A 22,796-nucleotide genomic window follows, 5' to 3' on the forward strand; every position below is an offset into this window, starting at 1 on the left:
ATGGAAGAAGAAATTTGGAAATAAAACCAGGGCCATGGGGCCCTCTCTTGGATTTCTCTTACTGTGGTGGACAGATAAAAGGCGGGAAGGGGTAATGGTGCAACAGGTGGCCGCGGGGAAGACGAAAGGGGCGGGGCTTAATAAAGGGGCGGGACTAACAACGCCTCGGGGCGCCGACTGAGCGAGGCGGCCGCCCTTCCGGGCCAGCTGCTATTGGGCGAGGCTGAGGCGACGTAATAGGCGCGCGCGCACGGGTTCGGACAGTCGCCACGGCGTCTGCGCACGGGGAAGCTGGTTGCCACCGCGGCCGCCTGGAATTGTGGGGGTTGTGTCTGCCCCTCGGCTGCTTTGCGGGAGGCCCAAGGTAGGGGCTTTGAGGGCCACTCGGCCCTGGAATTGAGCGCGGGGCTCAGGGTGGCCTCGGCGCTTTTCCGACAGTGGTCCCGGGTTCTACACGCTCCCTTCTTGTGCCTCCAAAGCGGGACGTCCAAGTTAGCCGTGGTCTGTCAGCCCGAGGGCTACCGTCTCCAAGTCGGTTTCCACTCACCCGTGCGTGTCCAGGAGATGAGGCTGTGGGAATGCGAGGTCGGCTCCTGCTCCCCACGTCTGCTGGGGTGTCCTGTCTTGCCCCCTCCTCCCGCCCTCAGTTTCCGCGCCTGCTTTGCGTTGGATCCCTGGGTGGTTGAGGTGTTGGTCTCTGGCGTCCCCCCAACCCCCCGCAGTGTTGACAGGCTGCCTGTCTTGGCCGTGAGGAGTTATGCGCTCTGTGCCTAGCAGGTCAGAGACTTCTGTGGGTCTCAGGTCATACGCCCCTCTCGGGGATTTTGGATAAAGTAATTAGTGCCTGAGTTCCAAGACAGATGATTCTCATTTGGGTCCTGGGACTGCCTCTTTGAGAAGCTCTGCTTGATGAGGCAGAGATAAACGACTTGGAGGAGTACCTGGGAAGGGGTGCCGTTTGGGAAGAGCCTAGCAGATGAGAGGGATGGACCGGTAATCAGGAGCTGCTCAGCAGCTGAGAGGCCAGTGAGGCTTCCTTGAAACTGTTGGAAGTGGAGAGTCGTTTGTTGTCTTTTAAAATATACAACGTTACTCAACGAAGATCAGTTTTCTAATAAGTACATGCTTTTAAAGATTTATTTGCTTATTATGAAAGGTAGAGCTAAAGAGGGAGAGGGGCATTTCCATCCACTGGTTCACTCCCCAAATGACCTCAAGGCCAGTGCTAGGTCTGGTTGTAGCCAGGACCTTGGAGTTTTATCCTGCGATTTCACAGGGATGGCAGGGACCCAAGCACCTGGCCATTTTCTCTTGTTTTCCCAGGGAAATAAGCGGGAAGCTGGATTGATAATGAAGCACCCAAAGTTCCAACTAGGACTTGAACCAGGTGCTCGCGTGGCGTGATGGCATCGTAAGCAGTGGCTTAACCCATTGTGCCAATAAAGCTGACTCCCACTAATAAATATTTCTGGATGCCTGTGTTTGATCTAAGCCCAGTTGGTTTTCTCAGTAAGACAAAACCACGAACTACTTCGAGAGAAGGAAATGATTAGATTAATCCTGAGTGGGTGGGCAGGAGAATATCAGTATTTGCTATGGTAAACAGGTTCATAAATACTGTGGCAAATATCCTCATCTGTCCACTCAAGAGATGGCCTTGGCCTCATGAGATGCAGTAAAACCAAGACTTGATTATCATTCCTGAGCCATCTAGTGTCTGATGGACAGGCACCCTGGGGGCAAGCGATTTATATACTAGCATGTAGATCCGTTCTCTGGTTCCTCATTGGCTGAGTTCTGTATGATATGCTTTTTACCAGACTTGCCTATGCTGCCTAAGTTACAAAGTTTCTGCCTTCCTTCACTGTTCTTTAAATGCCTCTTCTGAGTTGGCTACTCTCTAACATCTTACTTGCCTAGTGAGTTTTGCTATATTGCTAGCAGTAATTTTCCTTCTGTGTTGAACATAGACTACCAGATATTTTCTTAACAATACAGTATTTGTTTTGACAGGGAAAATTGTATTGGGGATGGGTGGATGTGTGTGTGTGTGTGTGTGTGTGTGTGTGTTTTGTTGTTGTTTTCACCCTACCCAAGCATAAGCAGATTGGGAATTTGATAAGATTTTGCTGGTAGCCTTGTTATAACCATATTAGGATTGGTATTTGTATAACCTGGGTCAGAACTTGGCTTATGGTTTCAATTGAGAACATGGCCACACCAGGTTTATTTTAACTTTTCTTTCAAATGTTTAGTGAGTGCAATATGCTAATAACTATGAATGCTGTTCTGATGAAGTTAGCAAGCAAAAGAGCTATTTGCCCTCATTTTCCAGGTGATGGGAAAGGGGAAAGTGTGAGGAGGCATGTGGCAGCTTTGGGGGAAACAATGGGGAGGAGCACTTGCCTGCTACTTGGGTCCTATTTTCCTCTTTCCCATTGTTTTCTGAAGGCCAGTTACCACTTCTCTACAGAGGCCAATTTTGAGCTTTAGTATGTTTCATTGGCAGGAAGAAAGACTAAGTAAAAATGAAAAATACCAAAATTGACTTTAAAATAACAAATATGCCAGTATTTAATCCTCCAGTGACAGTTGTCCTTTGGAGTGATATGTGATAGATAGGAGTGGGAGGGGAGATAAGGGTTTAGAGTAGCATCACCAAGATGATACAGCCATTGTCGAAGTCAGATTTGGTTTTTGATAAACTAAATATGTTTTTTGAACCATATGTGATATCAGTCTCAGCAATACGTGGTATCATACAGTATTTTCACAAACGCCAAATGACATAGTTTGGCTAGTTATTTTCAGATGCAAGTCATGGATTTTCAAGTGAGGTCTGATCTGTGTCTGATCAATGTGTCTCATGTGTGAATCCACCACTTATTAGCCATGTGGCTTTGGAAAAGATACTTTGTCTCTTAGACTTTGCTGCATATAAATGGGAATAATACTTCCAAGAATTAAGTGAGGTAATACCCATGAAAGCTCTTGGGATACAGAAAATAATGTTTTCAGTCTCAATGAATGAAGATTTTTGTATCAATGAGACTATTCAAGAGAACATGGTGGTGTCTAAAGGAAAGTGTTCCTTTTAGCAAATGTATTCATGCCTTCCGGTTCTGTTTCTCACGTTGGTGGATTTGTATTCTCACTCTGCCTCCTTATTCATTTCCGGTACTTCCTGGGTAAAGCTGTACGGCAGAGTCTGCCTGGCAGTCTGTTGGAATAAGCCTCTTTGCAGGAGAGCTAATCTCAACATTCTTAAAATGCTGGATCCTAGTTGTCTGTTCCTGGGGATTTTTCTCTGGGGCCTTAGCTGGTGCTTAGAGCATGCTCTATAGCACAGGCATCTCTAACTCCTGGATTTGGTGTCAATTTGAATATCTGTCCTTGTGGAGCTAATCTTTTCCTCTTTGTGAGTGAGGATGAATACTTCATCCTTCTCTGAATCGGCCTTAAGCTGTGAGCTTTAGTCTTCTACAGCAGAGAGCTTTGTATTTTAATTATATGTGGTCTAAAGAGGGACTATCCTACCTTTCCTTTTCTGCATTTACTTTCTTTAAGGATTTTGGTGCTGAGTAGGGGGGAGGAGGAGGAGAGCCTGTTGCTGCTGTTTAGATGAGACTGTGGGTAACTGTTAGCTCTCACATCAACACTGAATTTGGGATAAAACCTTGTGTTAAAAAATTCAAACTGCTCAGACACATGTGGAGAACCCCATGGAATCTTCCTGACTTTTGGGGAGTTTACATTTGACTTTCTGAGTTGTTCCAGTTTCCACCTTGGACACAGAATCCAGTGGCAACAGAACTATGTTCAGTGCAGAGTTGTAATTCCTCCAGGTCTACTAGACTGCTCACAGACAAGGCTATGGTTGTACTATCAGGCCGTGTCCACTTTGGTCTTCCTAATACCATCCTGAGCTTTGGGGTTGAGAAGGAAGAGGCATAATTCATACATGAGAAATGTTCTTTTGTCAAGGCCTTGGTGGAGGTCAGGGGCCAAGAGCTCTGAGCATAGGGCTGGGCAAATGGAAAATGCCAGTCATCTCAGTTACGTTGCTGGGATCATTGTGAATTCCTCCTGGGCTAGTATGAATTCCTCCTGATAGCTGTTATTCATGAAATGGGAATGTCTTCATGAAGCTCACCTGTAGAAAGGAGGCACATTTTTCCCAGAACAGAGGGATTTCCCAGGTGTGAGACTTTGGATCCCCAAACCAGTAAAGTCCAGGGCAAACCAGGATGAGTTGTTCACTCTGCCCACGGTGTATGCAAATCAGTGGATTTGTTTTCTTTCGGGAACTGTGTCAGCCATTTGGGTACATCTAATCACTTGGACCTTCTCAGCCTTTTATTCTTGACCACATTTTGAGACCTTCTGTCCGCAATTATCTGTTTCATAATGGGATTTTAATGCCACAGATACACCCTTTACACAGAGACACCATGTCCCAGGAATGTTTGACCCCCTTTGGGCGATATTGCATCCATTGAGAATGCTCGATCTCATTCTAGATTCTTCTGTCATGTTGTCATCAAAGTTTATTTTCTAACTACAACTGTTTCAGTGCCTCAAACACCACATTGTAGAAATAGTGAACGTTATTTCATCTAATCCTAAAATCAAATTTATAAGCTAATTCACGTGATTCTCTGTTTTACCGATGAAGCACAAGCTTTGTGAGCTTAAGTAACTTGACCAATATTAGAAGGTTTGATGCAACTGGGAGTTAAAGCAAGCTCTGCAAAGTTTCATTGTGCCGTGCTGTCCTGCCACTGCCTCTTCCCCACACTCCATGAATCTGTAGTCATAAGCTGGACTTTGTACCAGAAAACTCACTTTTCTCCAGGCTCTATGAAAGATGTAGGAGGGCCTGGCAATGTGGTAAAGTGGATAAAACCACTGCATAGATCCTGTATGAGCTCTGGTTTGAGTTCAGGCTGTTCTACTTCCAATTCATCCTTTACTGATATGCCTGGGAAAGCAACAGAGGATGGCCTAAGTCCCTAGGCCCCTGTACCCAAGTGTAAGACCTGAAATAGGATCCTGGCTCTTGGCTTAAGACAAGCCCAGTAGCAGGCTAGTCAACCTGTGGCACCAACTTCCCATATGGGCTCCCACTCATGTCTCAGCTGCTCCACTTCTGGCCTGGGAAAGCAATGGATGATGGTCCAAGTACTTGTGTCCCTATACCCAAGTGGGAACCCAGAAGAAGCTCCAGGCTCCGCTTCAGGACCAGTCCAGCTCTGGCCATAGCTGTTTTTTGTTGATTGAATCAGTTGGTGGAAAATCTCTTTCTGTAACTCTGACTTCTAAGTAAAATAAATAAATTTCCCATTTGGGAATGAACCAGAAGATGAAAGGTATCTTTCTCTGATTCTTCCTTTGAAATTAATGAATAAACCCTAGAAAAGAAAGGTGTGGGGGAGATGATGAACTGAAAAAGAGGTCCTGATATTGAGATTTTCACTGAGTTTTTCAACGGTGTGAAGGCCTTAGGGTTGGTGGCTCTCTCCTATTTGTAGAATGTTCCTTCTATTTGGGCCTCTTGTGAGATGGCTGGCTATAACTAGAGTCATCATGGAACGAGTTAAGCCCCTTGTGCCTGGAACAATGACTCAATTGGCTAAATCTTCACCTTGCAAGTGCTGGGATCCCATATGGGCCCTGGTTCATTTCTTGGTTGCTCTACTTTCCATCCAGCCTCTGATTGTGGCCTGGGAAAGCAGTTGAAGATGGCCCAAAGCTTTAAGACCCTACACCCATGTGGGAGATCTAGAAGAAGCTCCTGGCTCCTGGCTTCAGATAGGTTTGACTCCAGCCTTTTTTGTTCACTTGGGGAGTGAACCAGCAGATGGAAGATCTTTCTCTCGGTCTCTCCTTCTCTCCATAAATCTGAAATGGCTTTCTAATAAAAATAAATAAATCTTTAAGAATTAAACCCTTTGGCCTTTAGAAGCATTAGAACTGTGTGTAGGTCTCTACTTGCTTCATTTCTGTCCAGCTGAACATGTTTCTTATCTCTGAACATGTTTCTGCAGAGTGTTGTCAGAAGGGTGTAGGAGGCCTGGGAAATTAGCCTTTTGATGTTTGTGAGCACAAGAGTTACTTTTTAAAATAAAACTGCCTGTTTGCTTCCGTGGACTTGGAAGGCAAAGTGAGAGAGAGACCTGTACCACCCTCTGGTCTATTTTCTAGGTGCCTGCAATAACCAAGGCTGGCCCAGGCTGAACCCAGGCGCCTGGAACTTCATCGAAATCCTGTATGAGTGTCAGGGGCCCAAGCATTTGGGCCCCTGCATCTTCTGCATCCCAGGTTACGTGAGCAGGAAGTTAGATTGAAAACAAAGTATTGGGGACTTGAACTAGGCACTCTACTATGGGATGGAGTTGTCTCAAGTGGCCATCTAACTTGCTGTGCCACAACACTTGCCCTGAGCACATGGTTTAGTAAGGATATTTTTGCTTTATTTGTTGACATTAATACATTTGGAGCAGAAGCTGTCTCTGTCTGAAGTTACTGCATATTGTCTTCCTCAAAGCCTGCTCTGTTAAAAGAGTTGGAGAAGAAAAGGATAGAGGATAAAGAAGCAAGAGGTGATTTCTACTTTTACTGCTCTAAAGAGAATGGAGTTATATTTATCCTTTATTTATTTTTTTTGTCTTCTAAATTTTGACCTTTTTAGGTGTCCCATTCATTGCTTCCCTGGTGTCTAGTAAACTCAACATTTTCACAGCTAGTCCTGCTGTGTTGGCCCAGTTGTTCCCAGAGTAGACACTGGAGCCTTTAGACAGACAGTGTCTCGTGTTTACCTGTGGTACATTTCTTTTTTTTTTTTTTAAAGATTTATTTATTTTTATTGGAAAGGCAGATTACAGAGAGGAGGAGAGAGAGGAAGATCTTCCGTCTGATGATTCACTCCCCAAGTGGCCGCAACAGCCGGTGCTGTGCTGATCTGAAGCCAGGAGCCAGGAACTTCCTTCCAGGTCTCCCACACGGGTGTAGGGTCCCAATGCTCTGGGCCATCCTCGACTGCTTTCCCAGGCCACAAGCAGGGAGCTGGATGGAAAGTGGAGCTTCCGGGATTAGAACCGGTGCCCATAAGGGATCCTGGTGCGTTCAAGGTGAGGACCCTAACCACTATGCTATCGCACCGGGCCCACATTTCTTATAAAGAACTGGAGAGGAGTATGTTTCTGAGCTCTGTTTGCTGACTAGGGAACTCTTTGATCATGCCTTTGAATCACCAGTTCTAGTACAGACAACATCCTGGCAGCCAGTGATGCTTATTGAACCTCTTCTCTATATAGTGTGCCCTCTTTATTCTTGTGATGGCAGAAGGATTCTAGTAACTAAAAGAAGAATCTGAGATGCATTCAAAAGGTCTGATGAGGAAGACTGATACCACTGAACTTCACTTCACTATTGGCCTTTGTCTCGTGCTTAAATGCCTCTAATTTCTGTGAGACCCCCAAGGGGGCAGCAGCTGTCTGACCCGATTCCAGAAAGCCAACATGCTTCAGTCCAGCAAGAGTAACATAAAGTAGGACAGTCAATAATAAGACAACATTGGTTGGTCATGGCTTGAGTCCAGTGCGTAGCAGATCTTGAGAACTTAAGGGGCCAACCCAAGCAAGTCATTCAAGATTGGATTTTTACCTCTTTTCCATCTCGTACTTATGGTTGAATGGGTTTCTAAACTTGGACTCAGCTGCTGAACTCTCAGACCCTGGTGTTTTGGGCTGGGAATGATCATCTTAGAGGTCTTCATTTCCTTGCAAACTTCAGGACTGTGTTTGGTTTAGCTCTAAGGAATGGTTGTTCCTTGGTGGCTCCTTGTGCTGACTGAAGTGTCATGAGAACTGCTTCTTGTTCTGTCTGTACCATGCTTCAGTTTTACATTTGATGCGTTCTGATTTTGCTGATGATAATACTGAGCCCCAGAGAAGTGAAGTAGGCCATCTGTCTGTTAGGACCATCTGTGTATTAGTAGGCCTCTGGTTTAACGAGGGCTGGGTGAATAAGCAAAGGGGATCACCATGGGTGGCCATAGAAATTGTTAGAGTTGTGTAAAGCATTAGATACAAGATATTTCTGGGTTAAAAATTTCGAGGAGAGAAGAAGATCTGTTCTCAACTGACTGACTTTATAAATGACCTTAACTCTTAACTATTGAGGGTTTTGGCTATTATGCCATTTCCTTCTATTCAGATTGAAGTGTTTCCTCCTGCTCAGAGGAAACATATCTGAGAAATTTTGTTGTTGTTGTTATTTTCATTTTATTTGAAAAGCAAGAAGTTAGAGAAAGATCTTCCATCTACTGTTTTACTTCCCTCAGGCTTGTGGAGCCTGGATTTGAACCCAGGCACTCTGATATGCTCCAGGCAACATCTCCACTGCTGTTCAGCCAGGAAAGGATTTGAAGTCTTCCCTCTATTAGAAACAAATTGTGTTCACTCCAGACTTCTGTGCCTGGTGATCCAAAAAACCTTTAGTGTATCCCTAGGAGAAAAGAAAAGGAATGACTCTGTCAGGTGGTTTATAAACATGTGTTTGGAGTCAGGCTCAGTTGGGTTCATATTCCATCAGGTCATGGGCACTTAATTTACTTCTTTTGGGTTAGTTTCATGACCTGTAGAATGGAAATAGTAGTACTTATTTTTGGAAGTTCCTTAAGAATTCCGAGGTTATAAGCAAGGTACTTTGGCAAAAGGGAATTTAGGGCTCTGAATTGTCAACAGTAGTGACAGTAGTAGTACTTTCTAGTTCTTGACCCAAGACTTAATTCAAAGAAAGGTTATGTTGACCAAGCAGACTTTCTCTTAACCATCACTTCAATCTTTGTGGGTCAGTTTATCATTCACATCAACATAGTTATAGGTCACTCATGCCGTGTAAATAAATTGTGAGTAGCAGGGAGCTTCATGGCTTCCCTACAGTCTCTTCCCTTCTTTTCTGCAGTTCTCACCTTTCCCAGGCTCATGCTAACAGGATCCCAAGCTGGCTTGCCCTGTCTCCTGTTCAGTGTCTGACTTGAGGATTTCATTGGAGCAGGGCTGCCTCTTTCTGCCAGGGGCCCTCTTGACAGTGTGTTCTCTCCTTTGGTTTTCTGCTCTTCAGCTCAGTGTAAAGCAATTAGCTCATTAGGGGAACTTTGACTTCTGTCATGGCTTTGCTCTGATTTGTATGCCCATTTCTGGACCTTGTGCAAGGTCAGGGAGACACAGTCAAATACAGTGACTTGGATTTTGTGCTCAAATTGATTTACAGCAGGTTCATTGTGGCAATGGGAACGGGTAGGGTAAATTGTCCCTGAAGCCACTCCCATGATATGAGCCTGAAGTTGAGCTTCTGAAACTTATGAATAATGCAACTTTATAGCCTCTGCCTCTCTGAATGAAAGAAGTAAGGTGAAAGCTCAGTATTTTGAATGAAGGTCAGTCTGCATTATAAAAAAATTTAGAAACTAGAGGATTTTTAATCAATGAAATTGAAAGTTTTGACAGCCTTCTGTCGTATTCCTTGCTGAGCCTTCCTGTTTTACCTGTTTTTTTTTTTTTTAAGATTATTCATTTTATTACAGCCAGATATACACAGAGGAGGAGAGACAGAAGATCTTCCGTCCAATGATTCACTCCCCAAGTGAGCCGCAACGGGCCGATACGCGCCGATCCGATGCCGGGAACCTGGAACCTCTTCCGGGTCTCCCACGCGGGTGCAGTGTCCCAATGCATTGGGCCGTCCTCAACTGCTTTCCCAGGCCACAAGCAGGGAGCTGGATGGGAAGTGGAGCTGCTGGGATTAGAACCGGTGCCCATATGGGATCCCGGGGCTTTCAAGGCAAGGACTTTAGCTGCTAGGCCACGCTGCTGGGCCCTACCTATTTTCTTTTACTTGCTTCTGAGTTACTACAGAAGCTCCTTCTTGTTTTTTGCTTCTGTTTCTTCTTGGACTTTGTGTACCAGTGCCCTTTTGGGACTTCCTATATGCAGTCCTGATGAGAGAGAGAGAACGAGCGAGCGAGAGAAAGAGAGCTAAGGATGAAAGGAAAGGAGAAGGGAGAGAGGGAGGGAGGGAGGGAAAACAGAGAGAAGAGAGAGTGATTGGAAAATTTTAATCTGCTGCTTCACTTTGCAAGTGACTACAATGGCTGGAGCTGAGCTGATGTGAAGCCACGACCCAGGAGTATCTTCTGAGTCTCTCACGTGGGTGCATGGGACTAAGGGCTTGAGCTTTATGCTCAAGGGTTTATGGCTTTTCCAGGCCATAAACACATAGGTGGATGGGAAGTGGAGCAGCTGGGAGTTTAACTGGTGCCCACTGGATGCCAGATCCATAGGCAGAAGCTTAGCCTACTGTACCATAGTGCTGGCTCTAAGGCTGGACTTTTTCGTATGTAAGTTCCCTGCAGAAGAGTAAAAGACCTTTGGTAAAAACCTAGCTTTGAGAGTGTTTTGTAAGTTTATATAGGCAGTGACCTTCTCTTTGTGGTCTTGTGGAGCACTGTGTATGGTTTGTGCCTTGTTCTCTCTTGCATTCTGATAGTCCTGGGTATTAAGAGTGACTAGATTGATGGTGACTCAAGGACTTGTGATTTTTGCCCTTTTACCTAGTCTCTGCAGAGGCAGCTTTGACAGTTACTCCTGGTTCTGGCTACCTTGAAGGACCTGGTGGTCAGACCGAGAGAGGATGAAGTCCTGAAGAACACTCTTCTTAATGACCTCTCTGAGAAGGAGCTCTGAGTGAGCAAATACAACTGGGAGAGAAAGGTATTGCCTAAATGAGGCCAGTCAAGGGGCAAAGCCGTGTGACAGTTGGAAGGAAGTCTGCCCCCCCCACCCCCACGCGACGTTCTAGGGGTGGCTTCCACCTGGTCATTCTGGTCACACTCCCTCAGTGTCCTGGCAGCACTCACTTGCTTGGCATTGCCTTTTAGGTCTCGGAGTATTTTCATCAATGATGTTCCCAATAGAACCAGAAATCAGTTGATTGGAACATCTCTGGAGGAATACATGAGAAACAATGTAAGGAGACCCCGGGTGGCTGGAGAGTAGAGGAGGTCGCAGACTGACTTTTCATGATATAGCCATGTATACCTTTTTAAGTCTGAACTGTACCTAAATTATTTTATTGTTTTTAAACAGAATTTATTAGAAAAGCAGAGTGACAGAAATGATGAGATTGGCCATCTGCTGGTTCAGTCTCCCAAATGCAGCAGCCAGGCCTAAGCCAGGATGAAAGTGGGAGCCAGGAACTCTGTCAGGCTCTGCCACAGGGGTGGTAGGGACCAAAGAACTTAGGCTATCTTACGCTGCCTTCCCTCATGCATTAGGAGGAAGTTGGATTAGGGGCAGAGTAACCAGGAATGGGGCCAAGATCAGTAGGCTAATCCCCACCTTCAAGTGCTGGCATCCCATTTGAGTGCTGGCTTGTGTCCTGGCTGTTCTACCTGTGATCCAGCTCTCTGCTTATGGCCTGGGAAAGCAGTGGAGGATGGCCCAAGTCCTTGGGACCCTGCACTCATGGTACACAGAAGAAGCCCTTGACTTGGAGTCAACTCAGTTCTAGCTGTTGTGGCCATTTGGAGAGTGAACCAGTGGATGGAAAATCTTTGTGTTTCCTTTCTCTGTGAATTTGTCTTTCAAATAACTTCCAAGTTAAAAAAAAAAATCAAGTTTTTTTTTTTTTAAAGATTTGTTTATGTTTGTTGGAAAGGCAAAATATACAGAGAAGGAGATACAGAAAGATCTCCCATCCGTTGATCTACTCTCCAAGTGGCTGCAACAGCCAGAGTTGAGCTGATCTGAACCCAGGAGTTTGGAGTTTATTCCAGGTCGCCTATGTAGGTGCAGGGTCTCAGGGCTTTGAGGGGAAAAAAATAAAAAGGCATAGTAGCCAGGACTGGAAGTAGCATTCTGATATGCATCATTTTTGGCCCATGTTATTTTTCTTTTTAAAAGATTTATGTACTTATATGTTTGAACAAGTTAAAGTGTGACATTGGGACAGACACAGATGCTCCATTTGCTGTTTCACTTCCAAATGACTACAGTGGCTAGAGCTAGATCATTCCAAAGCTAGGAACTTTCTCCAGGTCTCCCATGTGTATGCAAGGGCTCAAGCATTTGGACCATCTTCCACTGCTTTCCCAGTGTCATTATCAGGGAACTGGATCAGGAACAGAGCAGCCAGGATTCAAACTGGCACTCATATTGGATGCCAACATCCCAAGCTGTGGTTTTACCTGCTATACCATGGTGCCAGTCCCCCACCCTGTTATTTTATTGTATTTTATTTTTTAGTGTACATGAGCAAACATCTGTCTGTTTACCTGCTTGGGATCCATTCTGCCCTCACAAGTGTGGGTTTCTTTGCAAACTGGGTTTAGTCACTATAGTCCACCTTTTGGTTTTCAGTTTTGCCTCTCTGCTCCCAAGGAGCTAAAGGTATCTCTCCCAAGGATATTTGAAACAAGTATCTGGCTGAAAGTGTGTTCACTATTTGCTGTTTTCAAATGTTACTGCTTAATGTTTTCAGAGGGCTTTCAGATACGTGATTTTAGACTATCCTTACAACATCCCCATTTTATGGTGGTCAAAAGTTGATCTTTGGAGAGTGCTGATGACTCCTTGAAGGCTATTGGGCCAGCCAGGGGAGTGCTGTGGTCAATTCAGATAGCTTCGCTTCATATTCCTGCCCTTAGCTTATAGTTGTTCTGGCAGTGAACAAGTCCTCTCTTTTGATTCTGTCTCGGCTGGGGCTTTCCAGAGCTGTTTCACTTAAGGCATTAGTAGGGCTGTGGTGCCCCCTTTTTCTCTCTTGGTTTTCCTTTTACTGCTTGGCACTCATAGTTCTGAGACTATTCTCTGGAGTAAAGGAGTTGAGTAGGTCTCTGCATTTTGTTGGTTGGGTAAACAAAGGTGTGCTGGGGCTGTATCTTTCATAGGAGCTTGAATTGACAGTTTGGTTTCCTATTCTTTGCTGAAAATTAGGCCCTCTGTTAGGCAGAGAGGGTTTTGTTTCCAGATTACAAATCTTTTTAGCAAGAAAGTAAGTATGGAATAGAATTGGAAGGACACATGTAGTCCTTGGATTATAATTTAATGTGCCTCATCCCAAAGAGAGTAAACAATGTAAAATGTGCAAGATGGGCCTGGATTTATATCCTGACAGCATATGGCCTGGTGTGTAGGGTGTTCCTTGGAGACCTTCTCACCACACACAGCCTGCCTTTGCCGGGTGGCCACTTCCCACAGGTCTTTGCAGCATCTGTCTTGCACCTGAGTGAATCATCAACTTTGAAAAAAAGCATTTTGTCTGATGGAAGTCCCCATACAGGAGGCAAAATGAATAAATCCCCCAAGTAACAGCATGTTTTACTACTCCATCCAGGTCTCTAAACTAGGCAGCAGGGTTGCAGCTACCCAGTCCATTACCGCTGTCTTTCAGGGTATGGATCAACAGGAAACTGGAATTGGACGTGAAACTGGAACTTGATGGGGATTGCAGGCATCTCAAGTGACATCACAACTGCTATGCCAGGTATCAGCTCCTGTAGTTACCCTTTTATGGATCTCTGCAATCTTACAGATTATTCCAGGGGGAACAGCTAGATCCCTACTCAGGGCAGTTGGTTCCAGCCCGAGGATCTCTTTGTGGTTACTGCTCAGCTCACAGTTACTTGCTGAGTACCTACCATCTACTGGGTTCTGTGTGGCCATCTTGATGATATTGGTGAACAGGCTGATGTCCTTACCCTCAGCACAACTTCTCAAGAGCCTCTCCTTAGATGAGTGACTGCTGTGGATGGCTGGTCTTATTCACTATATGCTGCTTTATAGTGATTTCCTTTTGAGAGGGCAAGCCTCCTCCCTAGACTTAGGGGAAAATTCCTCTTTGTGCTGCATGGGCCTTGCTTGCTTGCTTAACTGCCCTTAAGTGATGACAGCAGTATGCTGAGGCTGAAGGAGAAAGCCTTATAGGTTACTTTTGCCTCAGCCACACATGTCCTAAGAGCCTGTGCTTGGCACTCCTAAATGTTACTTTTCTGCTTGCACACAGATTATAGTGTTCACTGGTAGTTTAAATTCAAATAACCTCTGCTCTCTCTCTGCCTTGAAAAAACAAAAACAAAACCCTATGTATTACATGATAGGGAACAAAACAGGCCAGCCCTGGTCTCCTGGTGTGGTTTGTTTTATCGCATGTGTTCTTTATGTAGCTTCCCTATGGTTGCCTTCACATTAATGTGACTAATGTGTAATTCATTTGGGTAACACTTTCTACTTTTGTTGTTAGAACAGGGGCTTTGGCTAAGAAAAGTGGGACTTGCTTTTCTGCTTTGGGCTCTGGACTACCTCCTGACCAGTAGCGAGGAGTGGCCAGCAGTCAGGGAAGGTGATTTTTGTTTCAGAGGAGTGGCTTGAAGGTAGCCTTCTGCTTCCCTTCCCTCCTTGCTGCTGATTTTGCCAACAGTTGCCAAAAAGTGTGTGTGTGTGTGTGTGTGTGTGTGTGTGCGTGTGTGTGTGTGTGCGCGCGTGCGCGCGCGAAGCAAGCCGAATGGCTCTCTGGGAGCCATTTATTGAGAACTCCCAGTGGAGAAATGTGTTTTCTTCTCCCTTTTCTCTCGCTGTGGCGTAGGTTCTTGTGATTTGGTACTACTTGTACTTCTGCAATATTGTGACCTGTGGGTGACTCCTCTAGCTTTGGAGGTTGGGGGTTTGCATGGTGGTGTCATCACCTTGTTGGGAGGGTGGCAGAGTATGTTAACAGTGAGGAGCCAGTTGAGCCATTGTTTCTGACGCTGTGGACTCTGAAGGTGTGATGAGATGAGCTGCATTTCCTACTGGGTCTGGGACTGGGCAGTTGCTGCAGTTGTATTTAGCAGTAAGAGTCATACTAGAGGCTTGGTTGGAAAGGAGAGAGCACTGTGTAATTATTGCTTATGTACCAGTTAAACCTATCAGCCAACAGATGTCAAGTGCGAGAAAAAAGTGCAGTAATGTTATTATAATGGCATAATAGTTATCATTATAATAATCAGCTGGCATAGCTTTTGATAAGAGGTAGATCCTGAGATGAGTACAGGGGGAAGGGTTAACCTTGAACTGCAGCACAGTGAATGGATGCTTTAGCTTGGAGATGATGCTCAATAGATGTGATGATTCAGGTATAGAGCTGCTACCCTCTGCATAAAGTGTGGAGACTGCAGCTATGGAGTCGGCCCTGCAGGAAATGTGATGGGGCATACCCTCATTTGGCTTAAGGTCTCAGCACTTTAGAATTACCACCCACTGCCCAGCAGCAGTGGATACTGGAACAGGTAGAGCCTTCATGGGCTCACTTGGGATTGTCACATAGTCATCTCTAGCTGTAAATGCTGAATGCTGCTCCTCTTACCTATCTGCAGGCTGTGCCTAGGAAGCGGGGTACATTTACTTTTACACATGGGTCATGGTGACTGTTCTCAGGGAAGACAGGCTTTTTTTTTTTTTTTTTGCCAGAGATAGCTGGGGGTGGCATTCCCCGTTCTTGTTTGAAGGCAATAGTGAAGGGTGAGGAGCAGATAGTAGGGGAAAGGAGTCTTTGGATTTGGTTCCTGCCCTGGCCATTAAGTGGCTGTTGCACAAGTGCTCATCTATTTCTCATTTGGTTTGCATTAACAATCTGTTTATAAGGTTTCTGACGCTGTGCCTGGCATCAATTGGTGCTCAGCAAATATTTCCACCTTCTCTCATTCTTCTTCCATTTGCTCAAAAGGACTGAAGGGTGGAGAGAAGTTCCTCCTCCTACAGGGGGAATTTTGGCTTCATATATTTTATAAGATTTTATTTATTTTTATTGCAAAGTCAAATATACAGAGAGAAGGGGAGACAGAGAGGAAGATCTTCCATCCAATGATTTACTCCCCAAGTGACTGCAATGGCCAATGCTGTGCTGATCCGAAGCCAGGGGCCAGGAACCTCCTCCGGGTCTCCCAAACGAGTGCAGGGTCCCAAGGCTTTGGGCTGTCCTTGACTGCTTTCCCAGGCCACAAGCAGGGAGCTGGATGGAAGGTGGAGCTGCTGGGATTAGAACCGGCGCCCATATGGGATCCTGGCATGTTCAAGGCAAGGATTTTAGCCTCTGGGCAGCCACGCTGGGCCTGAATTTTGGCTTCAATTAGAGCTTTATATGAACTTCTTCATGCACTAAGAACACTTCTCTGAGCTGTCATCTATAGACCTCCTTTGAACCTGGGAAATTTTGAGAGTTAATGTTTGGATACATCTCTTTTACTTAAGAAAAAATAGTATTTAAAATCCCTTACAGTGGGAACAAGGAAAACAATTATTTGGGTTGTCTGTTAGGATGCCCACATCCCATTCTGGAGTGCCTGAGTTTAATATGTGACTCTCAGATTGTTGTTAATGCAGACCTTAGGCAGCAGTAGTGATGACTCAAGTAACAGGAGTCCTGCCACTCACATAGAAAACATGGATTGAGTTCCTAACTCCAGGCTTTTACCTGGTATAGTCCTGATCATCGTGGGCATTTGGGGAGTGAATGTGAATGCCCACTTTCCCCTCCTTTCCTTTTCCCTTCCCTGCCCTCCTCCTATCTGTCTCATTAAAACAACAAGAAGAAAAAAATTCTTTGGGGCCAGTGTTGTGGTGGCAGCAGGATAGACCGCTGCCTGCAGTGCCAGTATCCTGCAATGCCAGTATCGCATAGGAGTGCTGCTTTGAGTCCCTGCTGCTGCATTTATGATCTGACGTCCTGCTAGTGTGCTGGGGAAAGCAGCAGAAGATGGCTCAAGTTCTTGGGTTCTTGCACCCGTGTGGGAGACCCAATGGAGTTCCAAATTTCTGCTTTTAGCCTGGCCCAGTTCTGGCCATTGTGGCCATTTGGGCATTAAATCTGCTGATACAAGATTGTCTCTCTCTGTGTAACTGCTTATCGAATAAAATAATTCAACCTTAAAAAAAAAGCTTTAAGTCCTTACTTCTGCTTCAGACCCCTGGAGCCTTGCCTCCCTCTGCTTTTCCTTTGGGTGTGTCACTTAAGGCACTGCCTACACAAGGATCACTCATTTCTGGCATGGGTTGCTGGCTGTTTGGTTCATTCTTTCTTAGCTACAGGTTTCTGTGTTAATATCTGGGTGGGTTTTTGCTGTAGGCTTTTATTTTGAAAGCCTAGAGCCCTCAGACAGGGTGATAGCTTTTTAGATTATTTTTGGCAGTAGGCCAACTTATCACTATGCCTACCACCTGCCTGAGTATTGGTAGGACATGGAAGGTAACTTCTGTAAGGAATTTGGCCAACAGGGTGAGGGGCAGGAGAAAGACTAGTTTGCCTTATGGTCACATGGAGAAAATAGCTTCTCTAAGTAGGACCTTTAGATTTGGACAGAGCCTCATTTCTCTTTGCTTTGAAATGTTGTTCTTTTAGCAAAATTTGTATGTAAATATATAATATTTTTGTATTCATATAAAGTATATTTTATAAATACATATTTGTAAAAAGATGTAATTACATTCCAGGAACTGTCTAGGTTCAGATACAGCTATGATCTAGTCAGATATGGTTCCTGCTTAGAGTATATAGATACTTACAACCATCAAATTAGGATCACACCCATAAATGTAAAACTGCAGCTGTGATAAGTGGATAGAAAGGAATATGGTATAATGTACACACCAGACAGGGATTTGGCCTGGTCCTGGGGCTATGGGGTTGAGAGGCTTCCTGGAGGAAGTGATGTTTGAGGTAAGTTGTGAAGAGCAAATAAATATTTATTGTGCAAGGCAACATGAGGTTGAAGAGCATTTTAAGCTGAGGGCCCAAACTTTTTGCAAAGGTTTCAGGGGTGGACTTGGGCAAGAGTATGCTGACAGACTCAATGTGTAGCTGGGACCTACAAAATACAGGGAGATCAGCTAGGGGATCTCAAGAGGCTGGAAGGGTTAGCAAGGGCAGGTTTGGACAGCCAGCCATGCCAGGGCCTCTTGTGCCTACCTGAAACACAGGGGAAGGCTGTGGAGAGTCATCGGTGGTTGTTGTGAATTTGCAGTAGTAGCAACACATAGTAAGTAGATGGGTTTTGGTGAGCGAGTGAGAATGATGATCAGAAAAGGAGCAGTAACAGGTGGTTTGTTCTCCTTCAGTCAGTTGAGAGGTAATCTTAAGACTGACCCCCGAAGTGTTGCCTAGTTTTTCCTGATTTCTCACTCAGGGCCTGTCGTCAGTTTATTGTTAAGGCTGCTTGGTAACTCAGGAGCGATGGCCCAGGTTGTCAACATCTGGCATCTTTCCACCTGCCTAGAAAGAGTCCTGGAGGTTTCAGGCTTGTCACTTGTTAATGTCCGACAGCTACAGAACCCTTTCTAAACTGCCATGTCACCATCCCTTCAATGTCTGTCACTGCTGAATGGGGGCTACCCCTTTGATCTTGGGCTGCTCGAGCTGCTGACACTGGCAATACCCTGTGATTCAGTGGCCAAGTTAGCAAAGCCAGAGCCTATGATTTGTCTAACATTAGGTTCTGGTTGCTGTAGGTATGCACATGTTCTCTCTCAGCAACAGCCAGTGTCCATAGGGCTGGAGTTTTTCTTCCCACTGTATAGCTAGAAAGACTGAGTTCCAAGAGGTACTAGGGCTAGAGTCTATGCTGTCAGCCCATGTGTTAGTGCATGATGGGCTATTTCAGACTATATCAGAGTTCAGCCTCAGTCAGTGGTACTATGGTTCCTTTCACGTATCTGTGTGAAAAGTCTTGCTGTGTAGCTGAGAGAAGCATGGTCTTTAGTTGGAGTCTCAGCTTTACCATTTAGATCCTGTGTGAATTTGGACAAATCCCTAATTTTCTCAGCTCTAAATAGGAGATAATGATCATGCCATGGTCTTGAGTGTGTGTCTCCCCCAAACTTCACATTCACATATTAAATCCTAATCTCCATAGTAGTTGTATTAATTGGTGGAATCTCAGGGCTGGTGTTACACAAGGGGTGAAGCTGCTGCCTGTGATTCTTTTTTTTATTTAAAGAGATTTATTGATTTTTTTTTTTATTACAAAGTCAGATATACAGAAAGGAGGATAGACAGAGAGGAAGATCTTCCATCCGATGGTTCACTCTCCAAGTGAGCACAACAGCTGGCGCTGCGCTGATCCGATGCAGGGAACCAGGAACCTCTTCCGGGTCTCCCAAACGGGTGCAGGGTCCCAAGGCATTGGGCCGTCCTCGACTGCTTTTCCAGGCCACAAGCAGGGAGCTGGATGGGAAGTGGAGCTGCCGGGATTAGAACCGGCGCCCATATGGGATCCTGGTGTGTGCAGGGTGAGGATTTTTAGTCACTAGGCAGCCACGCTGGACCCCTGCATTCATTTTTTTTTCTTACTTAAAATTAGAACTTAGATTTTTCATAAATTTTACTTTATATGACAGGCAGCATTACATCTAAGATGACCAACCATGAGATTGTTTCTGTAGCTATTTAACTGCTCATCTTCAAAACAAAATACATACTCATCTGGGTTCAGTAATGGATCAAGATGTTATCTGAGTTTCTCTTTTATGTAAGCTTTTCTTCCTTTCTTATACTCATTATATTCCTTATCTTGCCTGGATCAAAGGTGCTTGTTGCAGAGGTTAAGTCACTGCTGGGATGCTCACAGCCCATCCCTGCATTCATTTTTTTTTTTTTTTTAAAGATTTATTTTATTTTCATTACAAAGTCAGATATACTGAGAGGAGGAGAGATAGAGAGGAAGTGGAGCTGCCGGGGTTAGAACCAGCGGCCATATGGGATCAAGGCGAGGACCTTAGCCACTAGGCCACGCTGCCGAGCCCCCCTGCATTCATTTTTAAGAGTGAATATTTTCAATTAGCAATAATCGCCCCTTGAGTAAACCTCATTGGCTACAATACTGCCACTGCACAAAGCTAAGAGTGAATATTGAAATCTCTAACTCCTGTAGAACTGTTTTCATTTAATTCTGTTAATATTTGCTTCATGGATTTTGATAGTCTGTTGTTAAATGTTTATAATTATTGTATACTGCTGTACTGATATTTTTACATATGATCTAAGCTAAAAGGCTTTGAAGCAATTTTTATCAATATGTAAGGTCCTCATTTACGTCTTGTAACTAAAAAATTTAAATCTATTTTGTCTGATTTTTTTTAAGATTTATTTTTTTTTGTTTCAATTGGAAAGACAGTATGTAGAAAGAAGGAAAGACAGACAGGCATATCTTCCATCTGATGGTCCATTCCCCAAGCGGCCACAACAGCTGGTGCTGCACCGGTCCGAAGCCAGGAGCCAGGAACCTTCTCCAGGTCTCCCACGCGGGTGCAGGGTCCCAAAGCTTTGGGTTGTCCTTGACTGCTTTCCCAGGCCACAAGCAGGGAGCTGAATGGGAAGTGAAGCTGCCGGGATTAGAACTGGCACCCATATGGGATCCCAGCGCGTTCAAGGCGAGGACTTTAACTGCTACACTATTGTGCTGGGCTCTATTTTGTCTGATGTTAGTATAGCCACCCTACTTTCTTTTGGTTGTCATTTGCTTGAAATAGCCTGTTTCGTTCTGTAACTTTTGACCTGTTCATGTGTTTGTATCTAAAGTGAGTCTCTTTGCCAGTGTTGTAACAGCAAGTTAAGCTGTCATGTATGACACTGGCATCCCATATTGGTACAGCAGCTGGTGTGCTCATCCAGCTTCCTCCTCATATGCCTGGAAGAACAATAGAAGATGGCCCAAGTACTTGGGCAACTACTAGCTGGGTGTAGTTCCTGTTCTTAGTTCCTGGCATTGCCTGGAATAGCCTGTGCTGTTGTTGCCATTAGGGAAGAGAACCAGAAGATGGAAACTTCTTATCTCCTTCCCTCTCTTTCCCTCCTTTCTTCCTTCTCTCCTCCTTCCTTCTCTGCTTCTCTCCTTCCCTCCCTCTCTCCTTCCCTCTCTCTCTCTTTCCCTCTGTCATGTGCCTTTGAAATAGGTTCTCATAGGCACATAGTTGGAGCTGTGTAAAAAAATCCGTTCTGCCTGTTTCTGTTTTTTGATAGGAGAGTTCAATACATTTACATTGAAAGTAAGTACTGATGAGGAGGAAGTTACTTTTCTCATTTTGCAATGTGTTTTCTATATGACTTTTTTTCCCCTTTCATTTGCTGTATTTCTGAGTTGTGTTCAGTTGATTTTTTTTGTAGTGAAGCTTTTAAATTCCTTTCTCATTTTTTGTGTATATTCTTTGTGATTCCATGGGGATTACTTTTAACATCCTAAAGTTATAGCACTGTGGTTTGAATTTATGCCATATTATCTTAATTGATACACAAAAGTGGCTCATTCAACAGCTGTTTCTCAATCCTTTCGGTTGTTGTTATAATATTACATCTTACATATTGTATGCCTAAAAGAATGCATTAGTCTCATAATCCATGTAGAAAACAAAATGTTATAAACCAAAATTACAATAATCCTAGCTTTTATGCTTTACCCCAGCTCGTGCATTTATCTTTACTGGTGTTGGTATTTCTTCATATAACTTCAGGTTACTCTACAGTGCCCTTTACTTTCAACCTATGCTGGATAATAATCAACTTGTTAAGTTTTTGTTCATTTCTTCTTTGCTTTTTAAGGACAGTTTTCTAGATATAGGAATCTTGCTTGACAGTTTTTTCTGTTAGCATTTTGAACATATTATCCTGCTGTCTTCTGGTTTCCAAAGTTTCTAATGAGAAATTTGCTTATGAGTTTACTGAGGATCCTTTGTTTGTAACATTTTGCTTCTTTCTTGCTCTTAAAATTCTGTCTTTATCAAACATTTGATTATAATGTATTTTGGTGTGAATCTCTTTGAGTTCATCGTAGTTATAGTTTGTTTAGCATATTGGATACTCGTATATCAACTTTGAGAAGTTTTTGGATGTTTTTTCTTTTTTTTAAAAGATTTATTTTATTTTATTTTATTGCAAAGTCAGATTCACAGAGAGGAGGAGAGACAGAGAGGAAGATCTTCCGTCCGGTGATTCACTCCCCAAGTGACCATAACTGCCAGAGCTGCGCTGATCCGAAGCCAGGGGCCAGGAGCTCTTTTGGGCCTTCCACACAGGTGCAGGGTCCCAAGGCCTTGGGCCATCCTAGACTGCTTTCCCAGGTCACAAGCAGGGAGCTGGACGGGAGGCGGGGCTGCCGGGATATGAACCTGTGCCCATATGGGATTGTGATGCATGCAAAGTGAGAACTGCAGCCACCAGGCCACCGTGCTGTGCCTTTGGCTGTTACTTCTTAAGATGTTTTCTGTCCCTTCTGTTTGCTGTTGTTTCTGTGACTATGGACCATGGATATCGGACTTTTTGCACAGATTCCTTAATCTCTTTCATGTTTGTTCAGTCTTTTTCTTTGACTTGATCATTTCCATTATTCTACCTTCAAGTTCACCGATTCTTCTGCCTAAATATTTTAGCCTTAGAAGTGTTTTAGTGAATTTTTCATTTCAGTGATTGTACTTTTCAGATTTTATTTTATTTTAGATTGTTTCTTGGTTGATTTTTTCCACTTAAAAAACTGATTTTCTGCATGCATGTTTCTTTAAATTTAAAAAATTTTTTTCTATTTGTTATTTATTTATTTATTTTTATTATTGATTACATTGCATTATGTGACACAGTTTTATAGGCACTGGGATTCACCCCCCCATCCCTTCTCCAACCACCCATGGTGGATTCCTCCACCTTGTTGCATTACCACAGTTCAAATTCAGTTGAAATTCTTTCATTGCAAGCATCTACCAAGCATAAAGTCCAGC

The 22,796-nt window shown here is 44.2% G+C and overlaps 1 protein-coding gene and 1 pseudogene across 1 annotated transcript in view; one reads left to right on the plus strand and one right to left on the minus strand.

Moving 5' to 3' along the window:
• Nucleotides 1-209: 209 nt before the first annotated feature.
• Nucleotides 210-22,796, plus strand: part of SIL1 (SIL1 nucleotide exchange factor) — a 234,699-nt gene continuing 212,112 nt past the window's right edge. The window contains exon 1 of the mRNA XM_058677311.1: nucleotides 210-364. The gene's annotated coding sequence lies outside the window, so the exon portion shown is untranslated. The remainder of the gene's footprint in view (nucleotides 365-22,796) is intronic.
• On the minus strand, nucleotides 19,847-19,930 carry LOC118760155 (U4 spliceosomal RNA; annotated as a pseudogene).

Source organism: Ochotona princeps, chromosome 19 (assembly GCF_030435755.1).
Source record: "Ochotona princeps isolate mOchPri1 chromosome 19, mOchPri1.hap1, whole genome shotgun sequence".
Classification (NCBI taxonomy): Eukaryota; Metazoa; Chordata; class Mammalia; order Lagomorpha; family Ochotonidae; genus Ochotona; species Ochotona princeps.